At 46.8% G+C, this 23,991-nt stretch overlaps 15 non-coding genes across 15 annotated transcripts; all 15 read right to left on the reverse strand.

Moving 5' to 3' along the window:
- Positions 1-2,231: 2,231 nt before the first annotated feature.
- Positions 2,232-2,313, reverse strand: Trnas-cga (transfer RNA serine (anticodon CGA)). Its single transcript has one exon. It is a non-coding gene; the product is annotated as a tRNA-Ser (tRNA).
- Positions 2,314-2,450: 137 nt separating this feature from the next.
- Positions 2,451-2,523, reverse strand: Trnak-uuu (transfer RNA lysine (anticodon UUU)). Its single transcript has one exon. It is a non-coding gene; the product is annotated as a tRNA-Lys (tRNA).
- A 538-nt stretch (positions 2,524-3,061) lies between these two features.
- Positions 3,062-3,134, reverse strand: Trnaf-gaa (transfer RNA phenylalanine (anticodon GAA)). The gene has a single exon. It is a non-coding gene; the product is annotated as a tRNA-Phe (tRNA).
- A 4,005-nt stretch (positions 3,135-7,139) lies between these two features.
- Positions 7,140-7,221, reverse strand: Trnas-cga (transfer RNA serine (anticodon CGA)). The gene has a single exon. It is a non-coding gene; the product is annotated as a tRNA-Ser (tRNA).
- A 137-nt stretch (positions 7,222-7,358) lies between these two features.
- On the reverse strand, positions 7,359-7,431 carry Trnak-uuu (transfer RNA lysine (anticodon UUU)). Its single transcript has one exon. It is a non-coding gene; the product is annotated as a tRNA-Lys (tRNA).
- Positions 7,432-7,969: 538 nt separating this feature from the next.
- Trnaf-gaa (transfer RNA phenylalanine (anticodon GAA)) lies at positions 7,970-8,042 on the reverse strand. The gene has a single exon. It is a non-coding gene; the product is annotated as a tRNA-Phe (tRNA).
- Positions 8,043-12,048: 4,006 nt separating this feature from the next.
- Positions 12,049-12,130, reverse strand: Trnas-cga (transfer RNA serine (anticodon CGA)). Its single transcript has one exon. It is a non-coding gene; the product is annotated as a tRNA-Ser (tRNA).
- A 137-nt stretch (positions 12,131-12,267) lies between these two features.
- Positions 12,268-12,340, reverse strand: Trnak-uuu (transfer RNA lysine (anticodon UUU)). Its single transcript has one exon. It is a non-coding gene; the product is annotated as a tRNA-Lys (tRNA).
- Positions 12,341-12,878: 538 nt separating this feature from the next.
- Trnaf-gaa (transfer RNA phenylalanine (anticodon GAA)) lies at positions 12,879-12,951 on the reverse strand. The gene has a single exon. It is a non-coding gene; the product is annotated as a tRNA-Phe (tRNA).
- Positions 12,952-16,954: 4,003 nt separating this feature from the next.
- On the reverse strand, positions 16,955-17,036 carry Trnas-cga (transfer RNA serine (anticodon CGA)). Its single transcript has one exon. It is a non-coding gene; the product is annotated as a tRNA-Ser (tRNA).
- Positions 17,037-17,173: 137 nt separating this feature from the next.
- On the reverse strand, positions 17,174-17,246 carry Trnak-uuu (transfer RNA lysine (anticodon UUU)). Its single transcript has one exon. It is a non-coding gene; the product is annotated as a tRNA-Lys (tRNA).
- Positions 17,247-17,784: 538 nt separating this feature from the next.
- Positions 17,785-17,857, reverse strand: Trnaf-gaa (transfer RNA phenylalanine (anticodon GAA)). Its single transcript has one exon. It is a non-coding gene; the product is annotated as a tRNA-Phe (tRNA).
- Positions 17,858-21,863: 4,006 nt separating this feature from the next.
- Positions 21,864-21,945, reverse strand: Trnas-cga (transfer RNA serine (anticodon CGA)). The gene has a single exon. It is a non-coding gene; the product is annotated as a tRNA-Ser (tRNA).
- A 137-nt stretch (positions 21,946-22,082) lies between these two features.
- On the reverse strand, positions 22,083-22,155 carry Trnak-uuu (transfer RNA lysine (anticodon UUU)). The gene has a single exon. It is a non-coding gene; the product is annotated as a tRNA-Lys (tRNA).
- Positions 22,156-22,693: 538 nt separating this feature from the next.
- Trnaf-gaa (transfer RNA phenylalanine (anticodon GAA)) lies at positions 22,694-22,766 on the reverse strand. Its single transcript has one exon. It is a non-coding gene; the product is annotated as a tRNA-Phe (tRNA).
- Positions 22,767-23,991: the final 1,225 nt, after the last annotated feature.

A 23,991-nucleotide genomic window follows, 5' to 3' on the forward strand; every position in this document is an offset into this window, starting at 1 on the left:
TGACAAGCTCTCAGGACGAACGACATGGAGTAATCGCGAAGTAACAGTCGGGGACTCAGAAAATAAAAGATGGAGGGTTCGCTTAACATAAAGGGCAGCAGCCTTGACACGGACATCGGTGAACGACAAGCCGCCCTCAAGACGCGGCTTCGTAAAAACATCACAACGTAATTTAAAAATGTGCCCCCGCCAAATATATCTGTTAATAAGCTGGACCATTTTTGCACCCTGCATTCGGGGAAGCGGAAACAACTGAGCAACGTAATATACTTTACATAAAACATAAGTGTCTAATACACGCTTTTTTTGCAGTAGCGGTATCGAACGCCATGAGTGTTCGAATAAAACACCTTGAAGCTTGGAAATGGCCACTTGCCAATTTTTTGCAGCCATACGAAGAGGACACCGTTCAAGATAGATACCTAAATGTGTATGGTGTTCAACAGCCATAACCCACGGAATAACCACACGTTCAAAGCCCCGCAAATTCAGGAGTTTGCTTTTACGGGGGTTAATACGAGAACCTGAGGCTGCAGAAAATTTATCTAGTTCCATTTTCAACAGCGGCACTTCTGCGGCGGAACGAAGCAAAACAACCAAATCATCAGCATAAGCTGTTGCTGTCTGGGTAACCCCAGAGATCGTAAGACCACGAAGTGTCGAGTTGAGACGTGTGAGGAGTGGTTGAAGGGAGAGAGCATAAAGGGTCATGGATAAAGGGCTACCTTGCGGGACGCCACGTTTAATATCAATGACCTTCGTCAGCTGGCCATTAATGTCAATCTTAGCAGAAATGCCAGTCGTCATATTCTTAAGTACCAGCAGCGCCTTTTCATTAAAACCGAGTCGGCGCAGCAGAAGCTCTAAAAACGAATGGGACACACGATCAAAAGCCTTACTAAAATCAACAAATAAAAGCGCACAGGAAATATTGGTGACAGCGACAATCGACACAATATCACGATACCCCGCCAGAGGCGTCAAGATGGAGCGCCCCGGAAAGCAGCTTTGACAAGGAGTTATCACAGGTGTAAGCAAGAGGGATAGACGTGCATTAACAGCCCTAGCAGCCGTCTTATAATCAAAATTTAAAAGGGTTAAAGGACGAAAGTCACTAGCTGTCTTCAAACCAGCAGCTTTCGGTATCAGGACAACCGTACCTCTCTTGAAATCGGCTGGAATTGAGCCACCATTCAAAATTTCATTTACTATATCCGTAAAAACAGGCCCTATAATAGGCCAAAAGCGAACAAAAAACTCCTTAGGAAGGCCATCCGGACCAGGAGATTTGTGAGATGGTGAACAAGCAATAAAAGCTGAAATTTCGTCTGCAGTAAAAGGAGCTAAAAATTCCGTATTATGGTCCTCTGTTAAAACTGATGGGATAGCAGTTAAAATCTCGTCATTATCAACCGGATCAGAATCAGCCACAGCATATAAGGTCTCATAGTAGCAGGTAAGTTCATGGGTTATTTGATTCTGTAAGGTAAGCCGGCGACCATCAGCTGCCATTAACCACTCGGCCACGACTGCCTGTGGCAATATCGACTTCCGACAAGTGAAAGTGACATCTTTAGAAGCAATCCGATGGCAGAAAGCGGCGTGGCCTCACTCTTTTCTCTAGTGTTTCCATTGCCAGCACATTAGCCGTTACGAAAGTGTATTAATTTTCGCCCAGACAGGGGCTTGAACCCAACACCCTTTGGTTGAAAACCTAACGCTCTACCGACTGAGCTACCGTACAGCTGCGTGGTGTGCGAGTGATTCACATGTCGTAATTACTGGCTTATGGCTCCAATGGCGACTTCACCGACTTCCCACTGACGCACCGCTGACGCTGCTTTTCTGTCGTCTTAAGCGGTGGACATACTTGCAAGTAGCTGCGAGATCTTAACAAAAGAAACGCTGCACCATTGCTTTTGCCGCACTCGAATGACTGAATTACGATTCTTAAAAAGAAATGAATGTTCGCTCTGTCCAACACTTCCAAGCACATCTGTGTACTCACAAACTCGGCGTCGGCGCGAGAAAATGACGGGAGCGCACTCGTGGGCCTGCGACGGCTTTCTGCAGTCCCAGCGTCAGTGCGAGGTGAACCGGTAGCCACAGGAAGCAGCGGCCGTTGCGAAACTCAGTATTCTTAAATTTTCGTCTTGTTGAGAGTGGCGTCATTGGTTTGCATCCGCGTTCACGTGTGTGAAAATATTTGCTGCTCTTTACGCAAAATCGCACGCAGCCGGTAGGACTCGAACCTACGCTCCCAGAGGGAATCTGATTTCGAGTCAGACGCCTTAACCACTCGGCCACGACTGCCGGTAGCGCGAATTCTGCCGACACATGCAACTGCTACCGTTTAAAGCACTGTGGTGTCAGGAAACGGCGTAGTTGCATTCTTTTCCGTAGTGTTTCCACCTCTACTAGACGAATCACTACCAAAGTATTAAAATTTCCGCCCGGACAGGGACTTGAACCCTGGACCCTTAGGTTAAAAGCCTAATGCTCTACCGACTGAGCTATCCGGGCTCACAAGACGTTTGTAAACCTTCCACGATACACAACTGCACATTGACTCATGTCCTTTACTGTTGTGCACTCGCTGCATGGAGCTGTAACTAATAAAACGTCGCCTGGATGCTGTCTACAAACTTATCGTGCTAAGCTCGTAACAGACTATCGAAGAATGCTGACACATGACGCAAGAACAAATTGCAGCAATCGTTACGTCTCATACGTTGGAGCAGAGGATTTACGTGTTCTGTCGACACTCACTGGGCAACTGGAAAATTCACAAGCATTTCGAATGCAATGTTTCCCACGTTTTCGCTCATTTCACGGTTCCGTTGGAGACGTTCTTCACGTCCTGACACAAAAAAGGGAACGCAATAGGTAGGACTTTTTTTTTATTTTCTTGCTTCCCAGGCATTTGCCTACTGTGTTCCTCTTATGGCATGCACTGGACAACCAGAACAGCTACAGGAGGGAGTCATTTTTGTTCTCGGCGGTAGTTACATTATCACAAACTCAGAGCAATTCCATTGGCGTCAGCTTCAAAACGAATGCATGCCGAAACCCGGGATCGAACCAGGGACCTTTAGATCTTCAGTCTAACGCTCTCCCAACTGAGCTATTTCGGCTGACGTTGAACGTCTCTGTTTTGCACGTCTTCGTTGACCTCTGCCCCGTCGCCAATTTCACAGTCATCTTCATCTGATAAGACACAGGGACGCTGAAAGGCGAGCAGCAGATGCAGTGAAGTACCACACACATTTCTTCTGCTTCCATCATCGTAACAAGCAAACACTTCGACTCGATTCATGTAATATTGACTTCGCTGACGCTAGAAAACCTGTGCTATATCGATGCCACGTGCAACTCGTGTGCAAAGAACGAGACACAAGAAGCAGTGAGCCTCTCCAGCGTGTGAGAGGCAGCATCTAGCAGATACACACGGTAAAACATTTGACTTGCGCTAGCTCATAAATTGCTACACGTCATCGTCTGCAAGCTAAAATGGACACATCTGCACTGCCCAGAGAGGTGACACTTGCACTGACACCTGGTGGACGGCTGTGAGACGAGGAGATGAGCTGTGGCTTCTGGGCGCGACTGTAGCGCTGCACCCTGCACATTGCTGGCGATCCACGTGTTTAGTGGAGACGCAACCGCTAGGATGCAGCTGAACGTCCTTCTTCTGAGAGCGAGAAAATTTTCGCAGTCGGCAGGACTCGAACCTACGCTCCCAGAGGGAATCTGATTTCAAGTCAGACGCCTTAACCACTTTTTTTTTTTTTTTTTTTTATACTCGAACCCACAATCCCCGGTTTAGGAGACCGATGCCTTATCCATTTTTTTTTTTTGCCTTATCCATTTTTTTTAACGCCTTAACCACTTTTTTTTATCTTTTTTTTTGTCTCCTTGCAGCTCGGTGGAGGCGTGTTGGGCAGGGGTCGAATCCCGAGGCCTGGCCATGACGTCTCCTCCTCCCTGCACTGAAGCACAGTCGCACCAAGACGTAGTAATTGTCCTTGGTTCAGAGTCTTATGATACTTATATGTGGACACGGGGGTCATGATGCGTCGTCTATCCAAACAGGTAAAAGCTTGGCAGGAAGGTAAAAGAACTAAGAACTAGCGAGAATGTCTTCCGTATCATGAAGTGAGATCAGTATGCCCCTATACCGGTGCCATTAATGCATCTGGCGCAGTAATTATCAATAGAAGTGGAAACTTAACCAATCCCCTGCTTTTCGAAAACAATACTAAGCATATTCGCAAAGTCCCTCTTAAGATGTGGGAAAGATTTTTGCGTCCAGTACTCATGAAGCATGTAACCAATAAACGAAATAAAATCGGAAAGACCATCACCATCAACCACTGCAAAAATGTAACGGCCAAGAAGCCACATAATGGTGTTGTTCTTTGTCCGGGGATAAAAAACCGTGTCCGGCCAGCAGAGGATATCAGTTGTAAATGCCGATTCCGAACTCCTGGTGAGTAACGCCAATTGTCGGCGCAGCCAGTACCACATGCGAAGACGGTCAGCGCAGGTAAATCGGTGTGGGAGCGTATCAACACAACCACACGTTTGACAAAGCGGAGAGACACATAAACCTATACGATGAAGTCGTACGTTCGTAGGAATCAGCTGATTAACCACCTTATACCATAGGGAGGCAACAGTTGCTGAATGAACGGGTAAGCTAATATTCGTCCATATGTTACGCCAATTAAAACGGGGATACTGCAAAACAATCGGGTTGGAAGAAAACGACCTGTGCCATTTGGCAAGCAGTGTTCGCGTAGTAAAAACAGGACGACGTTGTAAGTGGAGATCCAGGTAACTAATCTCAATGTAGAAGTCCCGAACATGTCGTAGCTTCGCATTTAGAGACCCTACGTTAATAGGCGGTGACAAGCTCTCAGGACGAACGACATGGAGTAATCGCGAAGTAACAGTCGGGGACTCAGAAAATAAAAGATGGAGGGTTCGCTTAACATAAAGGGCAGCAGCCTTGACACGGACATCGGTGAACGACAAGCCGCCCTCAAGACGCGGCTTCGTAAAAACATCACAACGTAATTTAAAAATGTGCCCCCGCCAAATATATCTGTTAATAAGCTGGACCATTTTTGCACCCTGCATTCGGGGAAGCGGAAACAACTGAGCAACGTAATATACTTTACATAAAACATAAGTGTCTAATACACGCTTTTTTTGCAGTAGCGGTATCGAACGCCATGAGTGTTCGAATAAAACACCTTGAAGCTTGGAAATGGCCACTTGCCAATTTTTTGCAGCCATACGAAGAGGACACCGTTCAAGATAGATACCTAAATGTGTATGGTGTTCAACAGCCATAACCCACGGAATAACCACACGTTCAAAGCCCCGCAAATTCAGGAGTTTGCTTTTACGGGGGTTAATACGAGAACCTGAGGCTGCAGAAAATTTATCTAGTTCCATTTTCAACAGCGGCACTTCTGCGGCGGAACGAAGCAAAACAACCAAATCATCAGCATAAGCTGTTGCTGTCTGGGTAACCCCAGAGATCGTAAGACCACGAAGTGTCGAGTTGAGACGTGTGAGGAGTGGTTGAAGGGAGAGAGCATAAAGGGTCATGGATAAAGGGCTACCTTGCGGGACGCCACGTTTAATATCAATGACCTTCGTCAGCTGGCCATTAATGTCAATCTTAGCAGAAATGCCAGTCGTCATATTCTTAAGTACCAGCAGCGCCTTTTCATTAAAACCGAGTCGGCGCAGCAGAAGCTCTAAAAACGAATGGGACACACGATCAAAAGCCTTACTAAAATCAACAAATAAAAGCGCACAGGAAATATTGGTGACAGCGACAATCGACACAATATCACGATACCCCGCCAGAGGCGTCAAGATGGAGCGCCCCGGAAAGCAGCTTTGACAAGGAGTTATCACAGGTGTAAGCAAGAGGGATAGACGTGCATTAACAGCCCTAGCAGCCGTCTTATAATCAAAATTTAAAAGGGTTAAAGGACGAAAGTCACTAGCTGTCTTCAAACCAGCAGCTTTCGGTATCAGGACAACCGTACCTCTCTTGAAATCGGCTGGAATTGAGCCACCATTCAAAATTTCATTTACTATATCCGTAAAAACAGGCCCTATAATAGGCCAAAAGCGAACAAAAAACTCCTTAGGAAGGCCATCCGGACCAGGAGATTTGTGAGATGGTGAACAAGCAATAAAAGCTGAAATTTCGTCTGCAGTAAAAGGAGCTAAAAATTCCGTATTATGGTCCTCTGTTAAAACTGATGGGATAGCAGTTAAAATCTCGTCATTATCAACCGGATCAGAATCAGCCACAGCATATAAGGTCTCATAGTAGCAGGTAAGTTCATGGGTTATTTGATTCTGTAAGGTAAGCCGGCGACCATCAGCTGCCATTAACCACTCGGCCACGACTGCCTGTGGCAATATCGACTTCCGACAAGTGAAAGTGACATCTTTAGAAGCAATCCGATGGCAGAAAGCGGCGTGGCCTCACTCTTTTCTCTAGTGTTTCCATTGCCAGCACATTAGCCGTTACGAAAGTGTATTAATTTTCGCCCAGACAGGGGCTTCAACCCAACACCCTTTGGTTGAAAACCTAACGCTCTACCGACTGAGCTACCGTACAGCTGCGTGGTGTGCGAGTGATTCACATGTCGTAATTACTGGCTTATGGCTCCAATGGCGACTTCACCGACTTCCCACTGACGCACCGCTGACGCTGCTTTTCTGTCGTCTTAAGCGGTGGACATACTTGCAAGTAGCTGCGAGATCTTAACAAAAGAAACGCTGCACCATTGCTTTTGCCGCACTCGAATGACTGAATTACGATTCTTAAAAAGAAATGAATGTTCGCTCTGTCCAACACTTCCAAGCACATCTGTGTACTCACAAACTCGGCGTCGGCGCGAGAAAATGACGGGAGCGCACTCGTGGGCCTGCGACGGCTTTCTGCAGTCCCAGCGTCAGTGCGAGGTGAACCGGTAGCCACAGGAAGCAGCGGCCGTTGCGAAACTCAGTATTCTTAAATTTTCGTCTTGTTGAGAGTGGCGTCATTGGTTTGCATCCGCGTTCACGTGTGTGAAAATATTTGCTGCTCTTTACGCAAAATCGCACGCAGCCGGTAGGACTCGAACCTACGCTCCCAGAGGGAATCTGATTTCGAGTCAGACGCCTTAACCACTCGGCCACGACTGCCGGTAGCGCGAGTTCTGCCGACACATGCAACTGCTACCGTTTAAAGCACTGTGGTGTCAGGAAACGGCGTAGTTGCATTCTTTTCCGTAGTGTTTCCACCTCTACTAGACGAATCACTACCAAAGTATTAAAATTTCCGCCCGGACAGGGACTTGAACCCTGGACCCTTAGGTTAAAAGCCTAATGCTCTACCGACTGAGCTATCCGGGCTCACAAGACGTTTGTAAACCTTCCACGATACACAACTGCACATTGACTCATGTCCTTTACTGTTGTGCACTCGCTGCATGGAGCTGTAACTAATAAAACGTCGCCTGGATGCTGTCTACAAACTTATCGTGCTAAGCTCGTAACAGACTATCGAAGAATGCTGACACATGACGCAAGAACAAATTGCAGCAATCGTTACGTCTCATACGTTGGAGCAGAGGATTTACGTGTTCTGTCGACACTCACTGGGCAACTGGAAAATTCACAAGCATTTCGAATGCAATGTTTCCCACGTTTTCGCTCATTTCACGGTTCCGTTGGAGACGTTCTTCACGTCCTGACACAAAAAAGGGAACGCAATAGGTAGGACTTTTTTTTTATTTTCTTGCTTCCCAGGCATTTGCCTACTGTGTTCCTCTTATGGCATGCACTGGACAACCAGAACAGCTACAGGAGGGAGTCATTTTTGTTCTCGGCGGTAGTTACATTATCACAAACTCAGAGCAATTCCATTGGCGTCAGCTTCAAAACGAATGCATGCCGAAACCCGGGATCGAACCAGGGACCTTTAGATCTTCAGTCTAACGCTCTCCCAACTGAGCTATTTCGGCTGACGTTGAACGTCTCTGTTTTGCACGTCTTCGTTGACCTCTGCCCCGTCGCCAATTTCACAGTCATCTTCATCTGATAAGACACAGGGACGCTGAAAGGCGAGCAGCAGATGCAGTGAAGTACCACACACATTTCTTCTGCTTCCATCATCGTAACAAGCAAACACTTCGACTCGATTCATGTAATATTGACTTCGCTGACGCTAGAAAACCTGTGCTATATCGATGCCACGTGCAACTCGTGTGCAAAGAACGAGACACAAGAAGCAGTGAGCCTCTCCAGCGTGTGAGAGGCAGCATCTAGCAGATACACACGGTAAAACATTTGACTTGCGCTAGCTCATAAATTGCTACACGTCATCGTCTGCAAGCTAAAATGGACACATCTGCACTGCCCAGAGAGGTGACACTTGCACTGACACCTGGTGGACGGCTGTGAGACGAGGAGATGAGCTGTGGCTTCTGGGCGCGACTGTAGCGCTGCACCCTGCACATTGCTGGCGATCCACGTGTTTAGTGGAGACGCAACCGCTAGGATGCAGCTGAACGTCCTTCTTCTGAGAGCGAGAAAATTTTCGCAGTCGGCAGGACTCGAACCTACGCTCCCAGAGGGAATCTGATTTCAAGTCAGACGCCTTAACCACTTTTTTTTTTTTTTTTTTTTTTTATACTCGAACCCACAATCCCCAGTTTAGGAGACCGATGCCTTATCCATTTTTTTTTTGCCTTATCCATTTTTTTTAACGCCTTAACCACTTTTTTTTATCTTTTTTTTTGTCTCCTTGCAGCTCGGTGGAGGCGTGTTGGGCAGGGGTCGAATCCCGAGGCCTGGCCATGACGTCTCCTCCTCCCTGCACTGAAGCACAGTCGCACCAAGACGTAGTAATTGTCCTTGGTTCAGAGTCTTATGATACTTATATGTGGACACGGGGGTCATGATGCGTCGTCTATCCAAACAGGTAAAAGCTTGGCAGGAAGGTAAAAGAACTAAGAACTAGCGAGAATGTCTTCCGTATCATGAAGTGAGATCAGTATGCCCCTATACCGGTGCCATTAATGCATCTGGCGCAGTAATTATCAATAGAAGTGGAAACTTAACCAATCCCCTGCTTTTCGAAAACAATACTAAGCATATTCGCAAAGTCCCTCTTAAGATGTGGGAAAGATTTTTGCGTCCAGTACTCATGAAGCATGTAACCAATAAACGAAATAAAATCGGAAAGACCATCACCATCAACCACTGCAAAAATGTAACGGCCAAGAAGCCACATAATGGTGTTGTTCTTTGTCCGGGGATAAAAAACCGTGTCCGGCCAGCAGAGGATATCAGTTGTAAATGCCGATTCCGAACTCCTGGTGAGTAACGCCAATTGTCGGCGCAGCCAGTACCACATGCGAAGACGGTCAGCGCAGGTAAATCGGTGTGGGAGCGTATCAACACAACCACACGTTTGACAAAGCGGAGAGACACATAAACCTATACGATGAAGTCGTACGTTCGTAGGAATCAGCTGATTAACCACCTTATACCATAGGGAGGCAACAGTTGCTGAATGAACGGGTAAGCTAATATTCGTCCATATGTTACGCCAATTAAAACGGGGATACTGCAAAACAATCGGGTTGGAAGAAAACGACCTGTGCCATTTGGCAAGCAGTGTTCGCGTAGTAAAAACAGGACGACGTTGTAAGTGGAGATCCAGGTAACTAATCTCAATGTAGAAGTCCCGAACATGTCGTAGCTTCGCATTTAGAGACCCTACGTTAATAGGCGGTGACAAGCTCTCAGGACGAACGACATGGAGTAATCGCGAAGTAACAGTCGGGGACTCAGAAAATAAAAGATGGAGGGTTCGCTTAACATAAAGGGCAGCAGCCTTGACACGGACATCGGTGAACGACAAGCCGCCCTCAAGACGCGGCTTCGTAAAAACATCACAACGTAATTTAAAAATGTGCCCCCGCCAAATATATCTGTTAATAAGCTGGACCATTTTTGCACCCTGCATTCGGGGAAGCGGAAACAACTGAGCAACGTAATATACTTTACATAAAACATAAGTGTCTAATACACGCTTTTTTTGCAGTAGCGGTATCGAACGCCATGAGTGTTCGAATAAAACACCTTGAAGCTTGGAAATGGCCACTTGCCAATTTTTTGCAGCCATACGAAGAGGACACCGTTCAAGATAGATACCTAAATGTGTATGGTGTTCAACAGCCATAACCCACGGAATAACCACACGTTCAAAGCCCCGCAAATTCAGGAGTTTGCTTTTACGGGGGTTAATACGAGAACCTGAGGCTGCAGAAAATTTATCTAGTTCCATTTTCAACAGCGGCACTTCTGCGGCGGAACGAAGCAAAACAACCAAATCATCAGCATAAGCTGTTGCTGTCTGGGTAACCCCAGAGATCGTAAGACCACGAAGTGTCGAGTTGAGACGTGTGAGGAGTGGTTGAAGGGAGAGAGCATAAAGGGTCATGGATAAAGGGCTACCTTGCGGGACGCCACGTTTAATATCAATGACCTTCGTCAGCTGGCCATTAATGTCAATCTTAGCAGAAATGCCAGTCGTCATATTCTTAAGTACCAGCAGCGCCTTTTCATTAAAACCGAGTCGGCGCAGCAGAAGCTCTAAAAACGAATGGGACACACGATCAAAAGCCTTACTAAAATCAACAAATAAAAGCGCACAGGAAATATTGGTGACAGCGACAATCGACACAATATCACGATACCCCGCCAGAGGCGTCAAGATGGAGCGCCCCGGAAAGCAGCTTTGACAAGGAGTTATCACAGGTGTAAGCAAGAGGGATAGACGTGCATTAACAGCCCTAGCAGCCGTCTTATAATCAAAATTTAAAAGGGTTAAAGGACGAAAGTCACTAGCTGTCTTCAAACCAGCAGCTTTCGGTATCAGGACAACCGTACCTCTCTTGAAATCGGCTGGAATTGAGCCACCATTCAAAATTTCATTTACTATATCCGTAAAAACAGGCCCTATAATAGGCCAAAAGCGAACAAAAAACTCCTTAGGAAGGCCATCCGGACCAGGAGATTTGTGAGATGGTGAACAAGCAATAAAAGCTGAAATTTCGTCTGCAGTAAAAGGAGCTAAAAATTCCGTATTATGGTCCTCTGTTAAAACTGATGGGATAGCAGTTAAAATCTCGTCATTATCAACCGGATCAGAATCAGCCACAGCATATAAGGTCTCATAGTAGCAGGTAAGTTCATGGGTTATTTGATTCTGTAAGGTAAGCCGGCGACCATCAGCTGCCATTAACCACTCGGCCACGACTGCCTGTGGCAATATCGACTTCCGACAAGTGAAAGTGACATCTTTAGAAGCAATCCGATGGCAGAAAGCGGCGTGGCCTCACTCTTTTCTCTAGTGTTTCCATTGCCAGCACATTAGCCGTTACGAAAGTGTATTAATTTTCGCCCAGACAGGGGCTTCAACCCAACACCCTTTGGTTGAAAACCTAACGCTCTACCGACTGAGCTACCGTACAGCTGCGTGGTGTGCGAGTGATTCACATGTCGTAATTACTGGCTTATGGCTCCAATGGCGACTTCACCGACTTCCCACTGACGCACCGCTGACGCTGCTTTTCTGTCGTCTTAAGCGGTGGACATACTTGCAAGTAGCTGCGAGATCTTAACAAAAGAAACGCTGCACCATTGCTTTTGCCGCACTCGAATGACTGAATTTCGATTCTTAAAAAGAAATGAATGTTCGCTCTGTCCAACACTTCCAAGCACATCTGTGTACTCACAAACTCGGCGTCGGCGCGAGAAAATGACGGGAGCGCACTCGTGGGCCTGCGACGGCTTTCTGCAGTCCCAGCGTCAGTGCGAGGTGAACCGGTAGCCACAGGAAGCAGCGGCCGTTGCGAAACTCAGTATTCTTAAATTTTCGTCTTGTTGAGAGTGGCGTCATTGGTTTGCATCCGCGTTCACGTGTGTGAAAATATTTGCTGCTCTTTACGCAAAATCGCACGCAGCCGGTAGGACTCGAACCTACGCTCCCAGAGGGAATCTGATTTCGAGTCAGACGCCTTAACCACTCGGCCACGACTGCCGGTAGCGCGAGTTCTGCCGACACATGCAACTGCTACCGTTTAAAGCACTGTGGTGTCAGGAAACGGCGTAGTTGCATTCTTTTCCGTAGTGTTTCCACCTCTACTAGACGAATCACTACCAAAGTATTAAAATTTCCGCCCGGACAGGGACTTGAACCCTGGACCCTTAGGTTAAAAGCCTAATGCTCTACCGACTGAGCTATCCGGGCTCACAAGACGTTTGTAAACCTTCCACGATACACAACTGCACATTGACTCATGTCCTTTACTGTTGTGCACTCGCTGCATGGAGCTGTAACTAATAAAACGTCGCCTGGATGCTGTCTACAAACTTATCGTGCTAAGCTCGTAACAGACTATCGAAGAATGCTGACACATGACGCAAGAACAAATTGCAGCAATCGTTACGTCTCATACGTTGGAGCAGAGGATTTACGTGTTCTGTCGACACTCACTGGGCAACTGGAAAATTCACAAGCATTTCGAATGCAATGTTTCCCACGTTTTCGCTCATTTCACGGTTCCGTTGGAGACGTTCTTCACGTCCTGACACAAAAAAGGGAACGCAATAGGTAGGACTTTTTTTTTATTTTCTTGCTTCCCAGGCATTTGCCTACTGTGTTCCTCTTATGGCATGCACTGGACAACCAGAACAGCTACAGGAGGGAGTCATTTTTGTTCTCGGCGGTAGTTACATTATCACAAACTCAGAGCAATTCCATTGGCGTCAGCTTCAAAACGAATGCATGCCGAAACCCGGGATCGAACCAGGGACCTTTAGATCTTCAGTCTAACGCTCTCCCAACTGAGCTATTTCGGCTGACGTTGAACGTCTCTGTTTTGCACGTCTTCGTTGACCTCTGCCCCGTCGCCAATTTCACAGTCATCTTCATCTGATAAGACACAGGGACGCTGAAAGGCGAGCAGCAGATGCAGTGAAGTACCACACACATTTCTTCTGCTTCCATCATCGTAACAAGCAAACACTTCGACTCGATTCATGTAATATTGACTTCGCTGACGCTAGAAAACCTGTGCTATATCGATGCCACGTGCAACTCGTGTGCAAAGAACGAGACACAAGAAGCAGTGAGCCTCTCCAGCGTGTGAGAGGCAGCATCTAGCAGATACACACGGTAAAACATTTGACTTGCGCTAGCTCATAAATTGCTACACGTCATCGTCTGCAAGCTAAAATGGACACATCTGCACTGCCCAGAGAGGTGACACTTGCACTGACACCTGGTGGACGGCTGTGAGACGAGGAGATGAGCTGTGGCTTCTGGGCGCGACTGTAGCGCTGCACCCTGCACATTGCTGGCGATCCACGTGTTTAGTGGAGACGCAACCGCTAGGATGCAGCTGAACGTCCTTCTTCTGAGAGCGAGAAAATTTTCGCAGTCGGCAGGACTCGAACCTACGCTCCCAGAGGGAATCTGATTTCAAGTCAGACGCCTTAACCACTTTTTTTTTTTTTTTTTTTATACTCGAACCCACAATCCCCGGTTTAGGAGACCGATGCCTTATCCATTTTTTTTTTTTGCCTTATCCATTTTTTTTAACGCCTTAACCACTTTTTTTATCTTTTTTTTTGTCTCCTTGCAGCTCGGTGGAGGCGTGTTGGGCAGGGGTCGAATCCCGAGGCCTGGCCATGACGTCTCCTCCTCCCTGCACTGAAGCACAGTCGCACCAAGACGTAGTAATTGTCCTTGGTTCAGAGTCTTATGATACTTATATGTGGACACGGGGGTCATGATGCGTCGTCTATCCAAACAGGTAAAAGCTTGGCAGGAAGGTAAAAGAACTAAGAACTAGCGAGAATGTCTTCCGTATCATGAAGTGAGATCAGTATGCCCCTATACCGGTGCCATTAATGCATCTGGCGCAGTAATTATCAATAGAAGTGGAAACTTAACCAATCCCCTGCTTTTCGAAAACAATACTAAGCATATTCGCAAAGTCCCTCTTAAGATGTGGGAAAGATTTTTGCGTCCAGTACTCATGAAGCATGTAACCAATAAACGAAATAAAATCGGAAAGACCATCACCATCAACCACTGCAAAAATGTAACGGCCAAGAAGCCACATAATGGTGTTGTTCTTTGTCCGGGGATAAAAAACCGTGTCCGGCCAGCAGAGGATATCAGTTGTAAATGCCGATTCCGAACTCCTGGTGAGTAACGCCAATTGTCGGCGCAGCCAGTACCACATGCGAAGACGGTCAGCGCAGGTAAATCGGTGTGGGAGCGTATCAACACAACCACACGTTTGACAAAGCGGAGAGACACATAAACCTATACGATGAAGTCGTACGTTCGTAGGAATCAGCTGATTAACCACCTTATACCATAGGGAGGCAACAGTTGCTGAATGAACGGGTAAGCTAATATTCGTCCATATGTTACGCCAATTAAAACGGGGATACTGCAAAACAATCGGGTTGGAAGAAAACGACCTGTGCCATTTGGCAAGCAGTGTTCGCGTAGTAAAAACAGGACGACGTTGTAAGTGGAGATCCAGGTAACTAATCTCAATGTAGAAGTCCCGAACATGTCGTAGCTTCGCATTTAGAGACCCTACGTTAATAGGCGGTGACAAGCTCTCAGGACGAACGACATGGAGTAATCGCGAAGTAACAGTCGGGGACTCAGAAAATAAAAGATGGAGGGTTCGCTTAACATAAAGGGCAGCAGCCTTGACACGGACATCGGTGAACGACAAGCCGCCCTCAAGACGCGGCTTCGTAAAAACATCACAACGTAATTTAAAAATGTGCCCCCGCCAAATATATCTGTTAATAAGCTGGACCATTTTTGCACCCTGCATTCGGGGAAGCGGAAACAACTGAGCAACGTAATATACTTTACATAAAACATAAGTGTCTAATACACGCTTTTTTTGCAGTAGCGGTATCGAACGCCATGAGTGTTCGAATAAAACACCTTGAAGCTTGGAAATGGCCACTTGCCAATTTTTTGCAGCCATACGAAGAGGACACCGTTCAAGATAGATACCTAAATGTGTATGGTGTTCAACAGCCATAACCCACGGAATAACCACACGTTCAAAGCCCCGCAAATTCAGGAGTTTGCTTTTACGGGGGTTAATACGAGAACCTGAGGCTGCAGAAAATTTATCTAGTTCCATTTTCAACAGCGGCACTTCTGCGGCGGAACGAAGCAAAACAACCAAATCATCAGCATAAGCTGTTGCTGTCTGGGTAACCCCAGAGATCGTAAGACCACGAAGTGTCGAGTTGAGACGTGTGAGGAGTGGTTGAAGGGAGAGAGCATAAAGGGTCATGGATAAAGGGCTACCTTGCGGGACGCCACGTTTAATATCAATGACCTTCGTCAGCTGGCCATTAATGTCAATCTTAGCAGAAATGCCAGTCGTCATATTCTTAAGTACCAGCAGCGCCTTTTCATTAAAACCGAGTCGGCGCAGCAGAAGCTCTAAAAACGAATGGGACACACGATCAAAAGCCTTACTAAAATCAACAAATAAAAGCGCACAGGAAATATTGGTGACAGCGACAATCGACACAATATCACGATACCCCGCCAGAGGCGTCAAGATGGAGCGCCCCGGAAAGCAGCTTTGACAAGGAGTTATCACAGGTGTAAGCAAGAGGGATAGACGTGCATTAACAGCCCTAGCAGCCGTCTTATAATCAAAATTTAAAAGGGTTAAAGGACGAAAGTCACTAGCTGTCTTCAAACCAGCAGCTTTCGGTATCAGGACAACCGTACCTCTCTTGAAATCGGCTGGAATTGAGCCACCATTCAAAATTTCATTTACTATATCCGTAAAAACAGGCCCTATAATAGGCCAAAAGCGAACAAAAAACTCCTTAGGAAGGCCATCCGGACCAGGAGATTTGTGAGATGGTGAACAAGCAATAAAAGCTGAAATTTCGTCTGCAGTAAAAGGAGCTAAAAATTCCGTATTATGGTCCTCTGTTAAAACTGATGGGATAGCAGTTAAAATCTCGTCATTATCAACCGGATCAGAATCAGCCACAGCATATAAGGTCTCATAGTAGCAGGTAAGTTCATGGGTTATTTGATTCTGTAAGGTAAGCCGGCGACCATCAGCTGCCATTAACCACTCGGCCACGACTGCCTGTGGCAATATCGACTTCCGACAAGTGAAAGTGACATCTTTAGAAGCAATCCGATGGCAGAAAGCGGCGTGGCCTCACTCTTTTCTCTAGTGTTTCCATTGCCAGCACATTAGCCGTTACGAAAGTGTATTAATTTTCGCCCAGACAGGGGCTTCAACCCAACACCCTTTGGTTGAAAACCTAACGCTCTACCGACTGAGCTACCGTACAGCTGCGTGGTGTGCGAGTGATTCACATGTCGTAATTACTGGCTTATGGCTCCAATGGCGACTTCACCGACTTCCCACTGACGCACCGCTGACGCTGCTTTTCTGTCGTCTTAAGCGGTGGACATACTTGCAAGTAGCTGCGAGATCTTAACAAAAGAAACGCTGCACCATTGCTTTTGCCGCACTCGAATGACTGAATTACGATTCTTAAAAAGAAATGAATGTTCGCTCTGTCCAACACTTCCAAGCACATCTGTGTACTCACAAACTCGGCGTCGGCGCGAGAAAATGACGGGAGCGCACTCGTGGGCCTGCGACGGCTTTCTGCAGTCCCAGCGTCAGTGCGAGGTGAACCGGTAGCCACAGGAAGCAGCGGCCGTTGCGAAACTCAGTATTCTTAAATTTTCGTCTTGTTGAGAGTGGCGTCATTGGTTTGCATCCGCGTTCACGTGTGTGAAAATATTTGCTGCTCTTTACGCAAAATCGCACGCAGCCGGTAGGACTCGAACCTACGCTCCCAGAGGGAATCTGATTTCGAGTCAGACGCCTTAACCACTCGGCCACGACTGCCGGTAGCGCGAGTTCTGCCGACACATGCAACTGCTACCGTTTAAAGCACTGTGGTGTCAGGAAACGGCGTAGTTGCATTCTTTTCCGTAGTGTTTCCACCTCTACTAGACGAATCACTACCAAAGTATTAAAATTTCCGCCCGGACAGGGACTTGAACCCTGGACCCTTAGGTTAAAAGCCTAATGCTCTACCGACTGAGCTATCCGGGCTCACAAGACGTTTGTAAACCTTCCACGATACACAACTGCACATTGACTCATGTCCTTTACTGTTGTGCACTCGCTGCATGGAGCTGTAACTAATAAAACGTCGCCTGGATGCTGTCTACAAACTTATCGTGCTAAGCTCGTAACAGACTATCGAAGAATGCTGACACATGACGCAAGAACAAATTGCAGCAATCGTTACGTCTCATACGTTGGAGCAGAGGATTTACGTGTTCTGTCGACACTCACTGGGCAACTGGAAAATTCACAAGCATTTCGAATGCAATGTTTCCCACGTTTTCGCTCATTTCACGGTTCCGTTGGAGACGTTCTTCACGTCCTGACACAAAAAAGGGAACGCAATAGGTAGGACTTTTTTTTTATTTTCTTGCTTCCCAGGCATTTGCCTACTGTGTTCCTCTTATGGCATGCACTGGACAACCAGAACAGCTACAGGAGGGAGTCATTTTTGTTCTCGGCGGTAGTTACATTATCACAAACTCAGAGCAATTCCATTGGCGTCAGCTTCAAAACGAATGCATGCCGAAACCCGGGATCGAACCAGGGACCTTTAGATCTTCAGTCTAACGCTCTCCCAACTGAGCTATTTCGGCTGACGTTGAACGTCTCTGTTTTGCACGTCTTCGTTGACCTCTGCCCCGTCGCCAATTTCACAGTCATCTTCATCTGATAAGACACAGGGACGCTGAAAGGCGAGCAGCAGATGCAGTGAAGTACCACACACATTTCTTCTGCTTCCATCATCGTAACAAGCAAACACTTCGACTCGATTCATGTAATATTGACTTCGCTGACGCTAGAAAACCTGTGCTATATCGATGCCACGTGCAACTCGTGTGCAAAGAACGAGACACAAGAAGCAGTGAGCCTCTCCAGCGTGTGAGAGGCAGCATCTAGCAGATACACACGGTAAAACATTTGACTTGCGCTAGCTCATAAATTGCTACACGTCATCGTCTGCAAGCTAAAATGGACACATCTGCACTGCCCAGAGAGGTGACACTTGCACTGACACCTGGTGGACGGCTGTGAGACGAGGAGATGAGCTGTGGCTTCTGGGCGCGACTGTAGCGCTGCACCCTGCACATTGCTGGCGATCCACGTGTTTAGTGGAGACGCAACCGCTAGGATGCAGCTGAACGTCCTTCTTCTGAGAGCGAGAAAATTTTCGCAGTCGGCAGGACTCGAACCTACGCTCCCAGAGGGAATCTGATTTCAAGTCAGACGCCTTAACCACTTTTTTTTTTTTTTTTTTTTTTTATACTCGAACCCACAATCCCCGGTTTAGGAGACCGATGCCTTATCCATTTTTTTTTTGCCTTATCCATTTTTTTTAACGCCTTAACCACTTTTTTTTATCTTTTTTTTTGTCTCCTTGCAGCTCGGTGGAGGCGTGTTGGGCAGGGGTCGAATCCCGAGGCCTGGCCATGACGTCTCCTCCTCCCTGCACTGAAGCACAGTCGCACCAAGACGTAGTAATTGTCCTTGGTTCAGAGTCTTATGATACTTATATGTGGACACGGGGGTCATGATGCGTCGTCTATCCAAACAGGTAAAAGCTTGGCAGGAAGGTAAAAGAACTAAGAACTAGCGAGAATGTCTTCCGTATCATGAAGTGAGATCAGTATGCCCCTATACCGGTGCCATTAATGCATCTGGCGCAGTAATTATCAATAGAAGTGGAAACTTAACCAATCCCCTGCTTTTCGAAAACAATACTAAGCATATTCGCAAAGTCCCTCTTAAGATGTGGGAAAGATTTTTGCGTCCAGTACTCATGAAGCATGTAACCAATAAACGAAATAAAATCGGAAAGACCATCACCATCAACCACTGCAAAAATGTAACGGCCAAGAAGCCACATAATGGTGTTGTTCTTTGTCCGGGGATAAAAAACCGTGTCCGGCCAGCAGAGGATATCAGTTGTAAATGCCGATTCCGAACTCCTGGTGAGTAACGCCAATTGTCGGCGCAGCCAGTACCACATGCGAAGACGGTCAGCGCAGGTAAATCGGTGTGGGAGCGTATCAACACAACCACACGTTTGACAAAGCGGAGAGACACATAAACCTATACGATGAAGTCGTACGTTCGTAGGAATCAGCTGATTAACCACCTTATACCATAGGGAGGCAACAGTTGCTGAATGAACGGGTAAGCTAATATTCGTCCATATGTTACGCCAATTAAAACGGGGATACTGCAAAACAATCGGGTTGGAAGAAAACGACCTGTGCCATTTGGCAAGCAGTGTTCGCGTAGTAAAAACAGGACGACGTTGTAAGTGGAGATCCAGGTAACTAATCTCAATGTAGAAGTCCCGAACATGTCATAGCTTCGCATTTAGAGACCCTACGTTAATAGGCGGTGACAAGCTCTCAGGACGAACGACATGGAGTAATCGCGAAGTAACAGTCGGGGACTCAGAAAATAAAAGATGGAGGGTTCGCTTAACATAAAGGGCAGCAGCCTTGACACGGACATCGGTGAACGACAAGCCGCCCTCAAGACGCGGCTTCGTAAAAACATCACAACGTAATTTAAAAATGTGCCCCCGCCAAATATATCTGTTAATAAGCTGGACCATTTTTGCACCCTGCATTCGGGGAAGCGGAAACAACTGAGCAACGTAATATACTTTACATAAAACATAAGTGTCTAATACACGCTTTTTTTGCAGTAGCGGTATCGAACGCCATGAGTGTTCGAATAAAACACCTTGAAGCTTGGAAATGGCCACTTGCCAATTTTTTGCAGCCATACGAAGAGGACACCGTTCAAGATAGATACCTAAATGTGTATGGTGTTCAACAGCCATAACCCACGGAATAACCACACGTTCAAAGCCCCGCAAATTCAGGAGTTTGCTTTTACGGGGGTTAATACGAGAACCTGAGGCTGCAGAAAATTTATCTAGTTCCATTTTCAACAGCGGCACTTCTGCGGCGGAACGAAGCAAAACAACCAAATCATCAGCATAAGCTGTTGCTGTCTGGGTAACCCCAGAGATCGTAAGACCACGAAGTGTCGAGTTGAGACGTGTGAGGAGTGGTTGAAGGGAGAGAGCATAAAGGGTCATGGATAAAGGGCTACCTTGCGGGACGCCACGTTTAATATCAATGACCTTCGTCAGCTGGCCATTAATGTCAATCTTAGCAGAAATGCCAGTCGTCATATTCTTAAGTACCAGCAGCGCCTTTTCATTAAAACCGAGTCGGCGCAGCAGAAGCTCTAAAAACGAATGGGACACACGATCAAAAGCCTTACTAAAATCAACAAATAAAAGCGCACAGGAAATATTGGTGACAGCGACAATCGACACAATATCACGATACCCCGCCAGAGGCGTCAAGATGGAGCGCCCCGGAAAGCAGCTTTGACAAGGAGTTATCACAGGTGTAAGCAAGAGGGATAGACGTGCATTAACAGCCCTAGCAGCCGTCTTATAATCAAAATTTAAAAGGGTTAAAGGACGAAAGTCACTAGCTGTCTTCAAACCAGCAGCTTTCGGTATCAGGACAACCGTACCTCTCTTGAAATCGGCTGGAATTGAGCCACCATTCAAAATTTCATTTACTATATCCGTAAAAACAGGCCCTATAATAGGCCAAAAGCGAACAAAAAACTCCTTAGGAAGGCCATCCGGACCAGGAGATTTGTGAGATGGTGAACAAGCAATAAAAGCTGAAATTTCGTCTGCAGTAAAAGGAGCTAAAAATTCCGTATTATGGTCCTCTGTTAAAACTGATGGGATAGCAGTTAAAATCTCGTCATTATCAACCGGATCAGAATCAGCCACAGCATATAAGGTCTCATAGTAGCAGGTAAGTTCATGGGTTATTTGATTCTGTAAGGTAAGCCGGCGACCATCAGCTGCCATTAACCACTCGGCCACGACTGCCTGTGGCAATATCGACTTCCGACAAGTGAAAGTGACATCTTTAGAAGCAATCCGATGGCAGAAAGCGGCGTGGCCTCACTCTTTTCTCTAGTGTTTCCATTGCCAGCACATTAGCCGTTACGAAAGTGTATTAATTTTCGCCCAGACAGGGGCTTCAACCCAACACCCTTTGGTTGAAAACCTAACGCTCTACCGACTGAGCTACCGTACAGCTGCGTGGTGTGCGAGTGATTCACATGTCGTAATTACTGGCTCATGGCTCCAATGGCGACTTCACCGACTTCCCACTGACGCACCGCTGACGCTGCTTTTCTGTCGTCTTAAGCGGTGGACATACTTGCAAGTAGCTGCGAGATCTTAACAAAAGAAACGCTGCACCATTGCTTTTGCCGCACTCGAATGACTGAATTTCGATTCTTAAAAAGAAATGAATGTTCGCTCTGTCCAACACTTCCAAGCACATCTGTGTACTCACAAACTCGGCGTCGGCGCGAGAAAATGACGGGAGCGCACTCGTGGGCCTGCGACGGCTTTCTGCAGTCCCAGCGTCAGTGCGAGGTGAACCGGTAGCCACAGGAAGCAGCGGCCGTTGCGAAACTCAGTATTCTTAAATTTTCGTCTTGTTGAGAGTGGCGTCATTGGTTTGCATCCGCGTTCACGTGTGTGAAAATATTTGCTGCTCTTTACGCAAAATCGCACGCAGCCGGTAGGACTCGAACCTACGCTCCCAGAGGGAATCTGATTTCGAGTCAGACGCCTTAACCACTCGGCCACGACTGCCGGTAGCGCGAGTTCTGCCGACACATGCAACTGCTACCGTTTAAAGCACTGTGGTGTCAGGAAACGGCGTAGTTGCATTCTTTTCCGTAGTGTTTCCACCTCTACTAGACGAATCACTACCAAAGTATTAAAATTTCCGCCCGGACAGGGACTTGAACCCTGGACCCTTAGGTTAAAAGCCTAATGCTCTACCGACTGAGCTATCCGGGCTCACAAGACGTTTGTAAACCTTCCACGATACACAACTGCACATTGACTCATGTCCTTTACTGTTGTGCACTCGCTGCATGGAGCTGTAACTAATAAAACGTCGCCTGGATGCTGTCTACAAACTTATCGTGCTAAGCTCGTAACAGACTATCGAAGAATGCTGACACATGACGCAAGAACAAATTGCAGCAATCGTTACGTCTCATACGTTGGAGCAGAGGATTTACGTGTTCTGTCGACACTCACTGGGCAACTGGAAAATTCACAAGCATTTCGAATGCAATGTTTCCCACGTTTTCGCTCATTTCACGGTTCCGTTGGAGACGTTCTTCACGTCCTGACACAAAAAAGGGAACGCAATAGGTAGGACTTTTTTTTTATTTTCTTGCTTCCCAGGCATTTGCCTACTGTGTTCCTCTTATGGCATGCACTGGACAACCAGAACAGCTACAGGAGGGAGTCATTTTTGTTCTCGGCGGTAGTTACATTATCACAAACTCAGAGCAATTCCATTGGCGTCAGCTTCAAAACGAATGCATGCCGAAACCCGGGATCGAACCAGGGACCTTTAGATCTTCAGTCTAACGCTCTCCCAACTGAGCTATTTCGGCTGACGTTGAACGTCTCTGTTTTGCACGTCTTCGTTGACCTCTGCCCCGTCGCCAATTTCACAGTCATCTTCATCTGATAAGACACAGGGACGCTGAAAGGCGAGCAGCAGATGCAGTGAAGTACCACACACATTTCTTCTGCTTCCATCATCGTAACAAGCAAACACTTCGACTCGATTCATGTAATATTGACTTCGCTGACGCTAGAAAACCTGTGCTATATCGATGCCACGTGCAACTCGTGTGCAAAGAACGAGACACAAGAAGCAGTGAGCCTCTCCAGCGTGTGAGAGGCAGCATCTAGCAGATACACACGGTAAAACATTTGACTTGCGCTAGCTCATAAATTGCTACACGTCATCGTCTGCAAGCTAAAATGGACACATCTGCACTGCCCAGAGAGGTGACACTTGCACTGACACCTGGTGGACGGCTGTGAGACGAGGAGATGAGCTGTGGCTTCTGGGCGCGACTGTAGCGCTGCACCCTGCACATTGCTGGCGATCCACGTGTTTAGTGGAGACGCAACCGCTAGGATGCAGCTGAACGTCCTTCTTCTGAGAGCGAGAAAATTTTCGCAGTCGGCAGGACTCGAACCTACGCTCCCAGAGGGAATCTGATTTCAAGTCAGACGCCTTAACCACTTTTTTTTTTTTTTTTTTTTATACTCGAACCCACAATCCCCGGTTTAGGAGACCGATGCCTTATCCATTTTTTTTTTTGCCTTATCCATTTTTTTTAACGCCTTAACCACTTTTTTTTATCTTTTTTTTTGTCTCCTTGCAGCTCGGTGGAGGCGTGTTGGGCAGGGGTCGAATCCCGAGGCCTGGCCATGACGTCTCCTCCTCCCTGCACTGAAGCACAGTCGCACCAAGACGTAGTAATTGTCCTTGGTTCAGAGTCTTATGATACTTATATGTGGACACGGGGGTCATGATGCGTCGTCTATCCAAACAGGTAAAAGCTTGGCAGGAAGGTAAAAGAACTAAGAACTAGCGAGAATGTCTTCCGTATCATGAAGTGAGATCAGTATGCCCCTATACCGGTGCCATTAATGCATCTGGCGCAGTAATTATCAATAGAAGTGGAAACTTAACCAATCCCCTGCTTTTCGAAAACAATACTAAGCATATTCGCAAAGTCCCTCTTAAGATGTGGGAAAGATTTTTGCGTCCAGTACTCATGAAGCATGTAACCAATAAACGAAATAAAATCGGAAAGACCA

Source organism: Schistocerca nitens, unplaced genomic scaffold, assembly GCF_023898315.1.
Source record: "Schistocerca nitens isolate TAMUIC-IGC-003100 unplaced genomic scaffold, iqSchNite1.1 HiC_scaffold_385, whole genome shotgun sequence".
NCBI lineage: Eukaryota > Metazoa > Arthropoda > Insecta > Orthoptera > Acrididae > Schistocerca > Schistocerca nitens.